This window comes from Barbus barbus (genome assembly GCF_936440315.1).
Source record: "Barbus barbus genome assembly, chromosome: 25".
Taxonomy (NCBI): domain Eukaryota; kingdom Metazoa; phylum Chordata; class Actinopteri; order Cypriniformes; family Cyprinidae; genus Barbus; species Barbus barbus.
The window spans coordinates 23115485-23132644 of NC_136753.1; the positions used below are offsets into that span (position 1 = coordinate 23115485).

Consider the following 17160-nt stretch of genomic DNA (forward strand, 5'->3'; position numbering starts at 1 on the left):
CATAACCTACTGCTTTACTTATAAACACTAATTTAATGATGTGAGGAGAGTGTGTCCTCTGATACGGAGTTAATAAATTGGATTGTTTTTCCCATTGGGAAGACTGATCTCTGTGTACAGTCAGCTGGATTTAGATGTCATCTTGGCAGCGTCTTGGAAGGATGACTTTAGGAGCACTCAGCAAAGTCAGAGGAAAAACTAAATTATGAACATAATTCTTATTTTATTATTATTTACATAACATGCCTTTTATATATCCTACAAATTCATTAAACGAAAGTACTAATTATGTATGAACTTATTTAGGGTGAAGCATTTGATTTAGAATGGGAGAGAGAGAGAGAGTGTGAGTGAGTGTGTGTGAGAAAGAGAAAGAGAGAGAGAGACTAAAAAAAATGTGAACTGATGTAAACCTGAACTTGTAAGGACACATTGTTCTCTTCACCATGTCTAGTACAACGCTTATATTTATTTTTCACGGTTTACATCATGTTTCTTACACAATGGCTGCGCAGCTGCATCTGAAAGCCCTTTATGTACAAGACTGAGCCTTAATTTAATTCAATATAATCTGAGTGAATCATAGTCATGTGAAATTCCAAACTGCAAATCTTTTAACAGTTCAAAGCTGCCCCCTAATAAGCTTCATCATGATAATATAACCATAATTATTTATAATCAATCCACCCTCATCTTATTTTTAATACTGCATTAAATCAATTGCAAAATTATTAACACACACAATTAACTTTTCTCCTTCATGCATTAAAATGGTGATAAGCTTTAAGATTCAACATGGAGCATGCGTGAATTCTACTTAATTAATGAGAGCCAAACTATCTCTCTTCACCAGATCCACCAGTGTGCATGTAATGACAACAGTTGACTAATTAACCAAAATGAGCCACTCTCATGCGAATTCACCAACTTTCTTGAGACTCATATTTTTTATAATTTAATATAATATATTATAATATAATTTGTAAATTATTTTTAGATTTTATTAATACTTGGTACGATATTCTAAAAGAGTAAACATTTCTTAAATGTAATTGTGATCAAACAAGAGCTATAATAAGTAGCTTACTACTGAATAAGAGAGAAAAGAGGGCCAGTCGCTATAAAAAACAAGGACCTGCATTTAAGCCGTCTTAATGGAGAGAATTATTGGTGTTGTTAATTACACAGGCTCCATTGTCTAAGCTTGGATTAGTCACTATAGAAACCCTTTACAGGACTACAGCCAAGCCCGATGAATGTTTAAAGCCATGCTTTAATAAAACTTGTTCTGAAAGATGAGATAGAACATGCATACTAATAACAATACTTCTTGGTGTTTTTTTCCAAATGGAGAACATTACTTGAAATTGATTCTTAGGCAGTGTTTTGGTTAGTTTAATATTTAAATTTTGATTAGATCAACTGCATAGCAGTCAATAACGATTACCATACATTAGGAAAATCTGCTCCAACAGCAATGCAGCGAGCCTCATGGCTTTGAGTTGAACTTTATCATGCCAAAAACAATGCTCTTGAAAGTGCTTTACACTAGACTCAGCATCAGCATTATTTAAGCTTAATGCGGCATCAATTCCCTGCCCCCCAAGACTTTCTTGCCCCCCACTAAAAAGCCCTCCACTTATCCCTGAAAAAAACACCCACTTATGTAATTTCTGCTTGTCCAGTATAGATTTACTCATGCAGGGATCTCCCTTGTTTTATGTGTTGTCAGACTATACGCTCATCACTAGTCACTGAGTGGCTGTTATATCAGTCTGCTAACTCAGATCAATGTAGACAAAGAAGTTAGTGTAGAGTTTGGGATCTCTAATGAATATTTAAACGTATAACTTTATACTTTAATATTTGTGTTTGTGTGAATTAAGCCTATATGTGTGCAAGTGGGGGAAGGGAATTTGAGAGGGTCATGTGACATATAATGCTCTTGACATATATATCATTCACCCTGAATTATAATCGGAGTTCAAACAAAGCCCCATACTCCCTCTTCAAAAACAAAAATTAAAAAATAGTACTTAAACCATTATTAACACCACTAGTTCAAACCTGTCACACATTAATAAACTCTTACTTTCAGACATACATCATCTGTGACCTGAAGACCCTCAGCCTCTGTCAGGAGCGAGTGTGATTTTCAAGTCCAATCTTACACAAACAATACTGTTTCAGGGTGAGTCACAAGAAAAACAAAAGGATGAAATGACTCAGACCTACCAGTCCTAAAACTACATAAAAAAATTGGAGAGAAGATCGGTCTGGATGTATAAATATCACTCAACTGTGGAGTGACTCTCAATAAAGTTGATTAAAGAAACACATAAATAAAACTGGCAATTACATTTCTAGTTAAATTTTGATCAGTTTCTCTCACATCATATGGGCTCAGACCATGATCATTAACAAACTTGGAATAGTATGGACCTCTTTTATGGTTTTATTTGTAAAGCTTCACAGCCCACAGTATGGTATCCATTCACTTTCACCATATAAAAAGAGCCGTGTTAGCATCCTGTAAACAAATGATTTTAGTTTGAGAGAAGAAAATAATAATATATAAAATAAACCTATAAAATGCAACCATGGACAAGTCAATTGAACAAATGAATGCAATGACCATTCTGAAGTGATTAAATGAGTCCACAAACTAAACGGTAAATACAAAGCAGTCCTAACAAATGAGGTTTTGCTACATCATCTGAACATCACCTGACAGTCACTTTGCTCTTGTTGCTAAACTGCTATGCGACAGTGGGTGCATTGCATTTAAAGGAAAACTCCACTTTTTTTAAAAAAAAAATAGGCTCATTTTACAACTCCCCCAGAGTTAAAAAAGTTGAGTTTTACCGTTTTTGAATCCACTCAGCCGATCTCCGGCTCTGGCGGTAGCACTTTTAGCTTAGTTTAGCATAGATCATTGAATCGGATTAGACCATTAGCATCTCGCTCAAAAATGACTAAAGAGTTTCGATAATTTTCCTATTTAAAGCTTGGCTCTTCTGTAGTTACATTGTGTACTAAGACTGACAGAAAATTAAATGTTGCGATTTTCTAGGCCTATATGTCTAGGAACTATACTCTAGTTCCGGCGTAATAATCAAGGAACTTTGCTGCCGTACCATGGGTGCAGCGAGCGCAGTGATATTATGCAGCGCCTGAAAGTAGTCCCCAGCTATATCATAACTAGTTACCTAGTTACTAGTTTTTTTACACAGTGTCCACATGGTCAATAAACATCTCTCTTCACAGAATTTGAAAAAAAATGTGGTTCCACAAAGACACGTTCTTCAAGTGATTTACATACAACTCACATACAACTTTAAAATATAGAAAAGCTCACGATTGTTTACCAATTCAGATTTCGAAGCATCTGTTCGTTTTGACTTCTGAAGAAGCCACATCAGTGTTTAACAGTATATATTATATTAGCTGTCATGAATTACTGAATCCAGGTTAAGGTTATTAGAACAGCATTCCTTACACACAATGACATCAGACAGACCACAGCACAACAATAAGAGGAGAAACCATGACGCTTACACTCATGAAAAATAAATTAATTGACAACCGTATGACAAAGTCCAAAAGAACACTTTATATTCATATTTTGACTTAATAGAACTACTCTCAATAAAACTAGAACTACTCTCAATAAAACTCAACTCAAGTTTTTGTCAGACATCTACTGGAGTAGTTCTGTCATCAGTTACACACCCTCATGTTGTTCCAAACCCATATCCTTTTCTATCTTCCATGACGCAAAAAAGGAGTTTTATGTTCAAAGTGAATGGTGAATTCCTCACGTAAGCTGTCACATGGCTTCATGAGACTTAGATATATATATACATACACACACACTTATATATATATATACATACACACACACATGACCCCAAAACTTATAGACATCTCATACCTGGTAGACATCTCCCAGATGACACCATGTCTGCAGGAACCTCCTACAGGGAAGAAGCCCATCACTATAGCATCTCCTCAGCACCTGTTCAGCCACAGTCCACACTAACTGACTTCCAGAGGCCAGCAGATCCTCTACACAACAAAATAAGCCCAGCGCCATCCCTGCTTGTCTGGCACACTAGGAAGCTGTGTGCTCCCTCTGAGGCTGATGTAACCTAACTGGAGCCTGGAAGAGCCAGGGTCGGAATGCCACTGGCTGGGTTTGAGGCTCTGTATGTAGGCTTCTGTCCAAGACTTTCCCCCTTGGAAGAGCGCACAGACAGAGGGCAGGCCACAAACAATCCACACTCAGAGACAAGCCTATACCGAAGCTCCATAGACATACTCAGTGATGCACACACTCATATACAAAAGAATGTGAGCAGTGCAGACTCACATACACACACATATTTACGCAAATTGTACACAATGACTATCCCAGCCGTGCCAGTCCCTTTTCATAAACAAAAGTTGTGGTTTCTCTGAGCTTTTCACAAGCGTATGTCTTTTGTGACCAACGTTTTACAGACACTTATATAAAACCAATCAAATGAGAATGTTTTGTTAGTCATAGCGATTAAAATAAAAACTCCCAACTTTATATCTTTGGCTCTTATTGAGAAAGTAAATGTTAGCTGCTTCTGTATGAAATTGTGTCAGTTAAGGGTGTAGTTTCCTCCAGATGCCACACTTCTCCACCCGGCATATTCCATAAAGGAAAAATGTATAAAAATACATACTTTTATTTGACATACGCAATATAGGAGGCTGATGTGTTATGACTAACGCCCAAACTCTACAGCAAATTATAGAGGCAATGTAAGGGTCTTCATTGGACAAAATGGAATAAAATAGGACATTTTCCATCCTCTCAGTGAGGCCCTCAACTAAATCTATCATCCATTTGACCTCTAGGTTTCCACGGCATCATTTCCTGTTTCAAATTACTTTAGATTACATTCAATATGTCAGATGTTCATGTTCCAAAAGGATGTTTTTCTTTCTCCTCCTGCTGTCTGTGTATGAGTTTGGGGTCTTGCATTACACATCTTGGGGTAGAGTTCAGACTCTATTTTGGGGTATAGTTGTAAGATTTGAATCTTCTAAAACAAAGAATGCAGTAGAAATAATGGGATGTGATTCAAACAGACTATTAATACTAAAAGAAATACAGCTAGAAATTAATCAAACACTTAAATAGGATTTCCCTTGCTAAAATTGCTTATTCCAGGAAGTAAACAGAATCTCAAATGATGCAAACAAAGTCCATAGAGAGAATGGAGAAACACAAGAAGTAAACAAGTCAGTTAAGTGGTAGCTCCATAGTTAAAAATACTAAGAAAAATGGGCCAATCAATACAGACTGTATGCATCTATAAAAAAGGACTAGGAAGACTGCACTTTTGTGACAACACAATAAGCGATGTGATAAATTACTGTAGATATGCACACAGACATATGTGCATATTTATATATGTATATATAAATATACATATATTTAATCAAGACAATACACACAACACATATATTTGCTTCAACGTAACTGGTAACAAAGAAACACTTCTGTTCAAAATTCTGGGTCGGTAAGATTAAAAAAAAAAAAAAAAAAAGTTTTGAAAGAACTCTAATATTAATATTGTAAAATATTAAAAATGAACTGTTTTCTATTTTAATATATTTTAAAACATAATTTAATTTATTCCTGTGATGGCAAAGCAGCCATTACTCCAGTCAGTGTCACATGATCCTTTGTCCTTTTTACCACACACTTTGTAGCTCATGAAAAACAGCCTTTATATAATACACAGCATTATAGACACTATGCAAGCTAGCGAAAGTAAACACAAACCTCTTGCAGTCCCACAGTTCTGAGCATGAATATTTATATGGGCAAAAAGGCGAAACAAATACAAGCTGTTGCATTAAACAAGAATTAGTTTAAAAAGCCTCCAACCATGACTGACAAAGTTGTGATACGTGCTCAACAGTGCCCTCACGGAGCAGCCATTGATGTTAAGCACTGATTGGATGCTGGGAGGCAAAGAGTCAAGGGTTTAAGTGCATTCTGGGAATTTACTCATTGGTAAGAGTAAATACAGGGGTTGGAAACAGGGCAAACTGCAGTCTAGCATTGATCTGTAAGAGCTTTACCCCTCAACCTTAGTGTAAAACTATAAGCTTAAAACAATTCAGATTCAACCAAAAAAATTAATAAATGAAAAATAGGAAGCATTTCATTTTTTTCACAATAGTCTCACATATTGTAATAGGTTTCTGAATGAGGTATTGTACATTCAAATATTTTTGTGTAGTGACCACTAAGCCATACAAAGAGAACCGATTTCTTGTTTTTCCACACATGACTCCATTGGCCATTTATTCCTCACATAGTAAATTTGTTTATTAAAAATAAATAAACAAATATAACAAAACATAAAATATTTTTGCAATGCAGTACTGATCACCCTTTAAGGTCTATTCTATAATGACTAATTGACTTATCCTTAAATATGTTGTTTTATTTTATTTTATTTTAGATTTATATTTCAGACTTATAAATTCAATTTATGATAAAGTATTATTTATATTCAAAATCAATTAGCTAATAGGCCTACTTCAAAATTCAAATATATTCACAGTGAAAAACATCAATATATATTTTATTGTTTTGCGTGAATGTGACAAAATCTCCAGTTATATAATTTGTTGATTAAAGAAATTTATAAATTTCTTTAATCAACATGCAACTTAAATTATAAATTTATCTCAGGACAGAATACACTGAGGAATACGAAGTTGCATGTCATTCCCAGTGAAAGGTCTTAGGTAATTCGCTGGGGACATCTGACAAAAAGTATCTGGTTAAACCTCTCAGGTGTGTGTGTGTGTGTTTGTGTGTGTGAGAGAGAGCACAAGTCCAAAATCACAAACAAACATTAAATGCACATATACGAAATGCTCAAAATACAGGCTGTAAATATGGAATGCAAGTACAAACACATAAAGACATACAAACACACACACAGCACGAGGTTTACACTCAAGAGCTTATATAACTGCCTGTATTCACAAACACACAGAGCAACCAAGGTCCACATAATGCCTGCACCTTTAAAAGTCAACACAGCTGTAGCTTTTGAAGCCATAATTTAGGCTGAAACTCAAAAGAAAGCATATTGTTAAATAAAACAAAGACTTTCACATCAATGTGTGGGAAAAACATCAAATGCCAAATTTAATTTCCACATGTTGTGTTCAAAAGGCAAAAACATCTGGGAGAAGTATGCCCAGGAGCTAGTGATGGGTTGTGCTTTGGTTTGCGTGTTATGCTTTATTACAAACATTACACGTTATTGCCACAGAAACTGTGGAGATACAATTACAGCTTCGGCCAGCATTGAATGATGACCTCACACACTGGCACTTGTTCGGTGTCATGTGCATAAACTCAAGCTCTCAGTGACATGGGATCCTATTCATTTTAATGGCATTGAGGCTTGATGGCACCCTGCTGGTAATTAAATGGCTATTGTCAAACAAGACAATTGCATGTTGTGTTATGTGACATCAGCAAATTTGCATAGTCTGGGCCAGATGGGGGGGGGGGGGGGGGGGGGGGGTTGAATTTTCTTAAGATCATAATGAAAAAGAAGATCATTTTTAACTTCAAACAGATGCAAAAAAAAAAATCCATATAGGATATCCATAATAATCCTTTCTCCAGTCAAAATGTCGTCTCGTCTGAATCAGGAGAGAAATATGCTTGGATCAAGCACTGTTTATAAGCAAAAACAATTTTTGATGTGATGTGAGAGAATAACAGGGGATGGACTTTTTCATTGGAGGAAGCGTTATTATGGATTATAGACCCGTATGTTGGCCATAAACACCTTAATGATGGATTTGTTTCTAACAAACATGCAGCTTTTCACTTCACAAGATGTCAACTGATGGACTGGATTTGTGTAAATTACTTGCAAATTATTGTGATGTTCTTATCAGCTGTTTAAACTCTCATTTTGACGGCACCCATTCACTACAGAGGATCCATTGGTGAGAAAGCGATGCAATGCTAAATCTTTCAAAATCTGTTCCAATAAAGAAACAAACTCATCTACATCTTGGAAGGCCTGAGGGAGAGTAATTTTTCAGCAAGATTCAGAGACATTTTATTGGCTAAAATGGTTTAAAAAAAATCTCTGTCTTTTTCTCTTTGTTTCAGTCTTTATCTTTCTCTTGCCAAGAGAAACTCCCATGGTTACAGTCATACACTGATTTGTATTAATGAGCTAATTTCCACTGAGAACCCAGAGGAGGGCGGCACAGAACTGCTATCCTCATCATCCTGTGCGGTCCCCCAGCATAGCAATAATGTGACATCAATTACCAAATGCAATATGAGCATATTTAATTGGCTGAAAGGGGAAGGCATTTCATGCATCCAGAGGGCATATACACTTAGACATGATGGGTATATGCAGCTGGTTCAAAGTACACACGTGCATATCAACAGCTGATGGCCCCAGAAGTGTGCATCACCATGCTTTGAGAAGTGCAGTGTCTGCATTATCCTTTCATTACTGGGATGCCTTCCAAACCATTCAGCTACTGTACAGAGCCAACACCGCACGGCTGTTTGACCAGCCTCCTGACTGACTGAAGTCTCTGTTGGGTTACAGATGGTTTGACAGGTGGATTGCTGGAAGGAAAATCAATAATATTCTGAAGTGAATGAAAAGAGTTATAATATCAAACCGCCCTTTCGCAATCTGTAAAAATAATAATGCTTTTCATAACCGAGAGAGATCGAAATCAGTCAGACATAATAAATTCAGCTCTGTTACATTTTAATTTAAAATGGCTTTGGGGAAAAAGCATGGGTGTCTGATCTTTGGTTTATAAAGCATAAGCTTTAGTATTAAAGTTTGTACAGTTGTTGTTTGTGATATAGAGGAACTCCAGCCACACATTACCGCTCAAAAGTGTAGGGTCACAAGCATTCACCAAGATGACATTACATACATTTATAATGTTACAAAAGATTTGTTTAAAAAAATGCTGCACTTTTGAGCTTTTTATTCAGTAAAAAATGATTACTGTTTCCACAAAAATATTGTTTTCAACATTCATGTAAGAAATGTTTTTTGAGCACCAAATAAGTATATTAGAAGGACTTCTGAAGGATCATGTGACCCTGAAGACTGGAGTAATGATGCTAAAAAAAAAATCGGATTTGCCATTACCGGAATAAATAATTTTTTAAAGCAGTTATTTTAAATTGTAATAATACTTCAGAATACTACTGTTTTTACTGTGTTTTTGAATGGTAGTGTATCTAATGAATATTAATATTGGCATGGGCACTTTTGACTTACTTTTGGCCTAGTGAGCAACTACCTAGCCACCACCTCGACAACCCTAGAAACTGTATAGCAACACATTAATATCCATTCAGAAATCCAAAACAATAGACATCTTTATGAAGATTAAGAAATATAAGCTTTTACGACTTCATGAATATTGAATCTTAGGCGTTTAGATTACAGTAAGTCTTTGCTTTATGTGTCCTGGTGGGGTTTTAGTATCTGGGCTGTCACAGTGAGCCTATTGAAGTGTCTGTTTGACTGGGATTTGGGACTGATGTAGGCCATAGCACACAGAGCTGGGTTATGTTGGAACCTCTGAACCATGACAAAAAGGATGGGTGTGAGTGTGTGTGTGCGCATAACACAGATGCCACGGAGCAGACGGGGGAGGTGGTCACTGCTGCTTCTGCCCAGCGCTCTGCGCGTACTGTCTGTCTGCCCCCTCTAATAAGGTCCCCACGGGATTGTGGGTGCAGGGACTTTGCAGAACGGTAGATTGAGAACGCGGGGCCACTGGGTTTAAATATCATTTGCAAGAGATGAAAACCATGAATGGATTCTCGTAGCTTCACTATAGCTGTAGGGGGGCAGACAATGGCAAAGAAAGAAAGTGAGTGAGAGGGCAAGAAAGAGAGGAGGGCGATAAAGAAATACTGAATAAGCCATTTTTAAGCTATCGTAGTAATATGCAACTAATTTGTGACTTTCATCATTCGAATGATGAATATTTTTGGTCAAGCACTGAATGAAATGTAAAAATGAACTGAATAGGGCCAACAATTTGCTAAATTATTAACATGACATACGCTGAAAATAAAAGTGGACTATTTTGGATTCTAAATCTAAATCTTTTAAATTCACACCATAAAACAGTTTTTTTCATAGTTTTGTTCATGCTCTCATCAAAAACCATGACAAGAAACTTTGTAATGAAGCCATAGGTTTTGGCTGCTTCCAAATGACAGATGAATTTGCACCAAAATACTGTATATTTTGAATAGATGTACAGACTTTGATGTCAACCTAAAATGATTTTCAGCTCTTTTAAAAAACATTTAGGACTAGAAATGTTTTTTTTGTTTGTTTTTTTTAAACCTGCGATTAAGATGCATCTTTAATAGATTTAAATAATTATGTTTTTGATCCACTTCATGTAGTGTGATACACTCAAATTATTAATCGCACAAACCTGCAGGATTTATTTATTTTTTAATGAATTCACAACCCTGAAAATGTATAATGTTTTTTTTTTATTTGGTTACATGGTTCGTTACATTTTATTATTTTTATATTTAGGACTGTCAGTAAGTTATTTGGGGAGAAGCACTGACTTCTTGCATTTTCCGTATGTGCCACAATTCTTAGAAAATTATGTGTACACTATACATAAAACATTCTGAAGTCCATAACTGAATGTATCCTCACCCTGATATGTTTATATATGCGCATTTTTGTGAATTTGTAATCTTAGGGCTACTGAAGCATAAGAAGTGTTTAGCTTATCCCATCTCTCTTGTCTCTTGTCCTTATTCATTTTGAATGTTCCCTCCCACTTCACAACACATCTTCAACTATACATTATGCAAACTACCACTGTGTTAACATTTCAAAACATTTATGTCCTTGTCTCTTGTCTTATCATTCAAAATCAGTATGACATTTCACCTTAATTTCAGCCATGCTAAAGGGACAATTTTCCTCTTTTGTGGCCTAAAGAGGTGTAATAATATTTTGAGAATATGTGTTTTAATAAATACAGATGAGTTATGTATAGTATTTTTTATTGCAACACAACAGGCTGAGTTCAAGCTAAGGTCAAAGCGTTGTTAAAAAGAAATGTGTTAGTTTTTTCAGACAGACACAAACTCAACCTCTTGTAAAACTGTTTATATCTCATTTAACACTATTTGGCATTGGAATTGACCAAACACGTGCAAAATGATCTTTTAATAATTCACAGTCCTTGAATATGTGGTGGATGAGATCATTTGTGCTCATTTAGGCTATTCAGAATGGGAAGTATCCAAACGTTGTATGTGAAATGGTATATAAAACATTACACATCCACAAGCAACAGTATATGCAAATTTGCATACCATGTACAGTGTTGTACTGTATAATATATATTATAGAAATAGTACAATAAGATGCTTTTCTGAACATTGCCTTAATTCTATGAAATTAATTCTTGCCTTAAGTCCATGAACAGGAAACAGAAGGACAGAACAATTCAATTACTTTAACTGAGATCTTTATCCTCTCTCATGCTGGTAAATGGCCCACAGACACATGCCATGTGTCAGCATAAATAAACAAGACAGCGCACAGCAGGGAAAGCCAATGCATGAGCAAGTCATTCGCAGACATGACAAGGTGGATCACAACATGCCACCTGCACTCTTTTCTCTAAATCTTATCACAATGACCCGGTCATACAAGATGTTTTGCTTTGCTTAGAATCTTAAAAAAAAAAAAAAAAAATCAACAAAAGAACCACCATTCTCACAGTGAAAAGATAAGGACTGTGAATTGCTGATGATGTATGAAATTAGCCTTTGAAAAGCTTTACTAACTGCTTTGGGTAACGATTCAGTCACCTCTTGCTGGTCATTCATGGCATGAAAAGGTCACTGCCCTTTAACAAGACTTTATGAAGGCCTATGCCCCACCCCAAGGCTAGTCATACCTGACGGTCAGCTTACAGTGACAAGCTCTCTCTTTCTTTGAGTCATCCATATTTCAGAGTTTGAAGGCCAAAGCAGGGAAACGTACTTAATATCAGGTTACTAACTACACAGAGGTCATCTTCAGTAGCAGAGAAGTTAAAGAGAGTTCAAAGGAGAGTTCTGAAAAGAATTTTTTTTTTACATTTTGACAAGAAATTGTGAATGGTGTGAAAGTCAGCTATGTGAAATTAGAGTGTTTTCTAAGGTGTTCTGAATAGTGCCAGATTTACACTGCAAAAGGTGGCATAGAAGGAGGTGGCATTTCGGCGTCTTCATAGTCTTCATCAGACTGTTTAATGCTGCACAGAGGTGGCATGAATGCATTTACAAATGTATATTTACACAACAATTACAAATGTACACTTTGATAAATGTAATTTAATTGCAAGTTCAGCGAGCAGTTTTTGAGATTTCAGGATTCCCCCATTCATTTAGATAAGACTTGGTCTTGTATGAGCTGCGTCATTGTACTCTTGTGAATGGTGGCAGAGAGTGATGGGAAGAGAAGAAATTGTTGAATAAAGTCATTATTAACATATTCTTGCAGCTTCATAAAATTGCGGTTGAACCACTGAGGTCACATGGACTATTTTAACAATTGTCCTTATTATGTTCCTTGGCTTTGAATGTGGTAGTTCCCTTGCTGTCTATGGAGGGTCAGAAAGCTTTCGGATTTCATCAAAAATATCTTAATTTATGTTTCGAAGGTGAACAAAAGTCTTACGTGTTTAGAATGACATGAGGGTGAGTAATTAATGACAGAATTTTCATTTTTGGGTTAACTATCCATTTAAGTCTAGGGTATTTATTTTCATTTGTTTTATCATTCACCAACACACTCATGGCAATCTGTAACTATTTTATGTTTTCGCAAATTGGTGGCTAATTCACACAGCCTAATTCATACATTTTCATAAGATGTGGTTACACCACACTGCTGCTTAGGCTTAGGGATGAACCTTCATATTTATGTTTTTTCTAAAAAAAACAAAAAACAAAAAAACTACTTACATTTCCATACAGATCACATTCATAAACAAATTGCCAAGTCGTAAAACAGCTTCCAATACTTATGAAAAATCATAAATCAGATAACTTAGAAATGTAACACCTCTCCCCAACAACACCACACAGTTTGACGTATAAACAATTTCTGTAGCACAAACAGTGTGGGGCAAATGACAACTGAAGTCCACTAAGGCTTAGGGGTTTGTTCAAATGAACAAGTACCACTAATAATGCAGCATCTGTTACTGAAAAATGATGTTTCTTTAAGGCTGAATAATCATTAAAAAAAGCAAAGGGCATGTGGTGGATTTGATTGTCACTCATTGTAATATGAAAAGCAATTCCTTATCCATCTGCTAGATGAAAAGGGCTCCTGACCTGTGTCCACATCCTGCCTGGAGTTCATTGTCACTGTGGCCTTAGGGCTGTATGTGTGCTACTAACCTAACCCACTATTTATGAAACATCTTTCTGGTAATATTTACCATATTACAAGACATTGTATTCACTCTATCCATCTATCTATCTCTCTTGAAAAGGAGACATGGAGATAAAAGAGAAATATTGAAGAATCAGCCATGACCCCTCCAGCGCTACCACATATGTGGAGCAGCACCATACAGCTCTATTGATTTCCACTGTATCCAGACTGTAGGCCATGTCTATTTTTCAGTGAGGATGTTTCCATACCAAGGCCTCTCTTGAGAGAGGAAACACACACACACACACACCAGGAGTGGTAAGAGAGACAGCAGCGGATGGCCCATTATCATGAGCGTTTCCTCTCTGTGTCTAGGTGGACTGATATTAATAGTCGCTCTCATTCGGGCATTGATGGAATGTAATTGAACATATGCCTGCCAGTGGAAAAGAGAAAATGAGTTATAACTATGGGGATCATTCTTAGTTTTCCCCGGAGAACAGTAGCAGGGCATCATGGAAGCTAAAGTTCAAATATTGGAACAGAACAGCATCAAATAATAAAAAAATTCAGCTTTTTAGCTGGTCTATGAGCTTTTAACTTAAGATAATTATATAAAGATTTATAAAGTGATGGATAAATGGACAAAAGCATTATATTATGCAATCTATATTATAAAGAACTAGGCCTGAGGACAGGTTTATGGACTGCCAAACCTAATTTGGATCCTTTGTTTTTCAGAGCTGCCTCTGGACATTTGAAAGACTCAAGTAAAGACAAAACAATGGAAAACAAGTCCAAAACAGCTATAAAACACATGAATGCAACGACCCACTATAATTTTGGACACAATTTGGATAATTTACGTCAGATATTTGGATTTCCATATGAATCTTACTCATAAAACTGGCAGTGAGTACTAGAAGCATCTGCAAACATTATCTGGTTTCATCTGGTCTTGGCAAATACAACCCAAAACACACTTTCACCCACTATATAGAGATCTCAATGTACTTTGCACGTTTCAACATCTCAACCATCTGATGCTGTATTTGCCAGCATGCCTTTCTAAGGACACAGTCAAATTGGACTGACACCAGTGTCCTTAATGCAATAAGGGATCAATTATATGACACTGGGTCACACTTGCTCTGTAACTGAGTTGGTTTAATTGAATTGAACTGAATCCACATACCCCTCTGAGGCATTGCCAGCACCACTAAATGCAGAAGCTTTGAATTGATTTGTACTTTCAAGCTTAAAGATTACTGCCGACCCATAGAGAGAAATTGACAATCAGCTCCCTAAATCTTAATCCAGCTGGAATCAAGTGTAGAAATTTAAAAAGACTCTTCTACAAGAGCCAAAACTGACTCACTTCCCTAAAGTGCACACTTTCAAGTTAGACTGCTGGAAGCGTCAGCCCTCAGCGTATAAGCAGGCATGGAATATTATCTTTTGTGGTCAGTCTTCCTTTGTTGTGCAACAGGAAGGTGAGCCGGTTGTCAGGTTACACATGGTGAACTTACTGGATTTACAACTATATCATATAACAGCATGATGTAGAGTTAAATGGAAAGCAACTGAAATTTGACATGGGCAGAAAGACAAAATGGCCCTAAACACACATATAGACAGAAATGCATTCATGAGAAGGGGGATGGTGTTTAAAATGTGCTTCAATTAAGCACTTTACCCTAAAAACCTCAAGAGAGAGAGAAAAAAAAATTGCTTTAAATTGGTAGTTGCACATTAAAAGCCTAGTTTCTATAAGCAAACCCATTAATGCACCCTGACTGGCAAATGACTTCGAGTACCAAATATAGAATTTTCTATAGCTTATTGGGAAAACTGACCTCATTTAATGCATGCATGCAACTGAACTGTCAGATTATAATTAACACAATGCCTACCTAATTTTTAGTATGCATCTGTGTTTGAAGGCGTGCATGTGCTTTAATCAGAAAAACAGCTAAAATATAACCACTTGCGGCGTAAATCAAATTTAGAACCACATGCACATAATAAAAAAATGTCTTGCCTTTAAAAAGACAATCATCTTATGCCTTTAGATTTAGCTGAATAGCATTACCTCTCCCCCCCAAATAAAGAAAGCATTTCTTATCCTTCTTAAATTTGGACTGAACTTCGTCTCCCTCACAGACTATCAGGATGTCACATGCTCCTGTCTCCTATTGTTTGTCTTTCTCAGGAAGCAGGAAGTTCAGAATCAGTGTCTGCAGAAGCGGTGGAGAAATGGGCTTTTTGATGGAGTCTTCCCCGGTCCTGGGTTTCTAATCAACAGCTTTCACATGTGTCAACAGGAAACAAGCACACACATGTTCTCACTCCAGGTAGTCCCTAGAGTGTCATTGTTCAAGATCTGAACAAGGTATAAAAGACTTTTAGCTTTTATATTTGTGAAAAACTACAACTTTACAAAGAGTATTACCATCAAGGAAAACATGGTTTTTACATTGCAATCATCCACTGAAGGCTCATTTAAGAGAAGTCAGGTGCTCCTGGCTAAATTACACCCTGTATTTCACCACCAGAAACGCTTTCCGCAAAGTTTAAATCATATCTGTCTGTATTATCCTAGAGAATGAATAATAAGCTGTTTATGTGTATTCCACAATATGGTAGGCACATGACCATGGTAGGCACATGAGGTGAAGTTTCTGACATCGTCGTATATCAAACATTCTGTATATCAAAGAAACTCAACTTCTTATCCTCAAGTTGTTATAATATATCCATTATCTCTAAAGCGCAAAAAGGGGAAAACGTGCAGAGCACGCAGCCCTTTCAATAACAAGCGGAACTCACCTCTCTTTATTGTCGGTATTGTTGTGTTCAAGCCCCCAGGTTTGCGAAAATCTTTTGTCTTTTTTGTTACCGGAGGCTAAAATGACTCTGTTGTCTCAATGATTTCGCGTCCAAAGTCATGAACACAAAAGGAAAACCGATGCGCAAAATACAAGCAGCCGGTGATACAGTTCATGCCAGCTTTGTGAGGACACAGGCTCTTTCGGTAGAGTCCCGTCCGCCGGTTCACTCATCTACCCCTCCTCCGCCCCTCTCTGCTCCCTACAGTCAGTCCAGCCTGAGCAGATGAATTTCCCTCTGCTGTTACCATGGTGATACGAACGCCATTGACGTGAACGCGGGCTGAACCTACAGTGCCTGGAAATAAAATTAAATAATATAAAATATTAAATTAAATTAAAAATGAACGCATAGTGTCAGTAAATGGAGTTAAAAGTTTGGGCAACAATGGGGATCTTTTTTTATTGCAAGAAAATACACATACAAAAATACAATATAAGATCATAAGAAGATCTAAAGAACAGAGCACAAATCAAAATGAAAATAAAATAAGAAAAATAAGACAAATAAATAAAACTACAAGAAGAGAGATGATAAAGAAAGAAAAAAGTAGAATTACACAATAGGGACCGGTCTTCTAATAGTTTACATTTCTTCAGTAAACTAGAACAGTCTTCATTTGAACAATCTTACTGATTTACAATGGCCTACATTCAAAATTCCCTTTGAAAAACAGAAAACAATTGTTTTAAGCCTCTTACATTTATGGATATAAAATGTGCCCAAAATTAAAATATTATTCAGTACAAATTGAGTTCGATCATCTTCCATCATT

The 17160-nt window shown here is 36.4% G+C and overlaps 1 protein-coding gene across 2 annotated transcripts in view; it reads right to left on the bottom strand.

The window, feature by feature from the left end:
- Positions 1-16588, bottom strand: part of frmd4ba (FERM domain containing 4Ba) — a 45328-nt gene extending 28740 nt beyond the window's left edge. The window contains exon 1 of one of the 2 annotated variants that reach the window (XM_079377181.1): positions 16326-16588. The gene's annotated coding sequence lies outside the window, so the exon portion shown is untranslated. The remainder of the gene's footprint in view (positions 1-16325) is intronic. The other variant, XM_079377180.1, reaches the window with a different exon arrangement.
- Between the last annotated feature and the right edge of the window lie 572 nt (positions 16589-17160).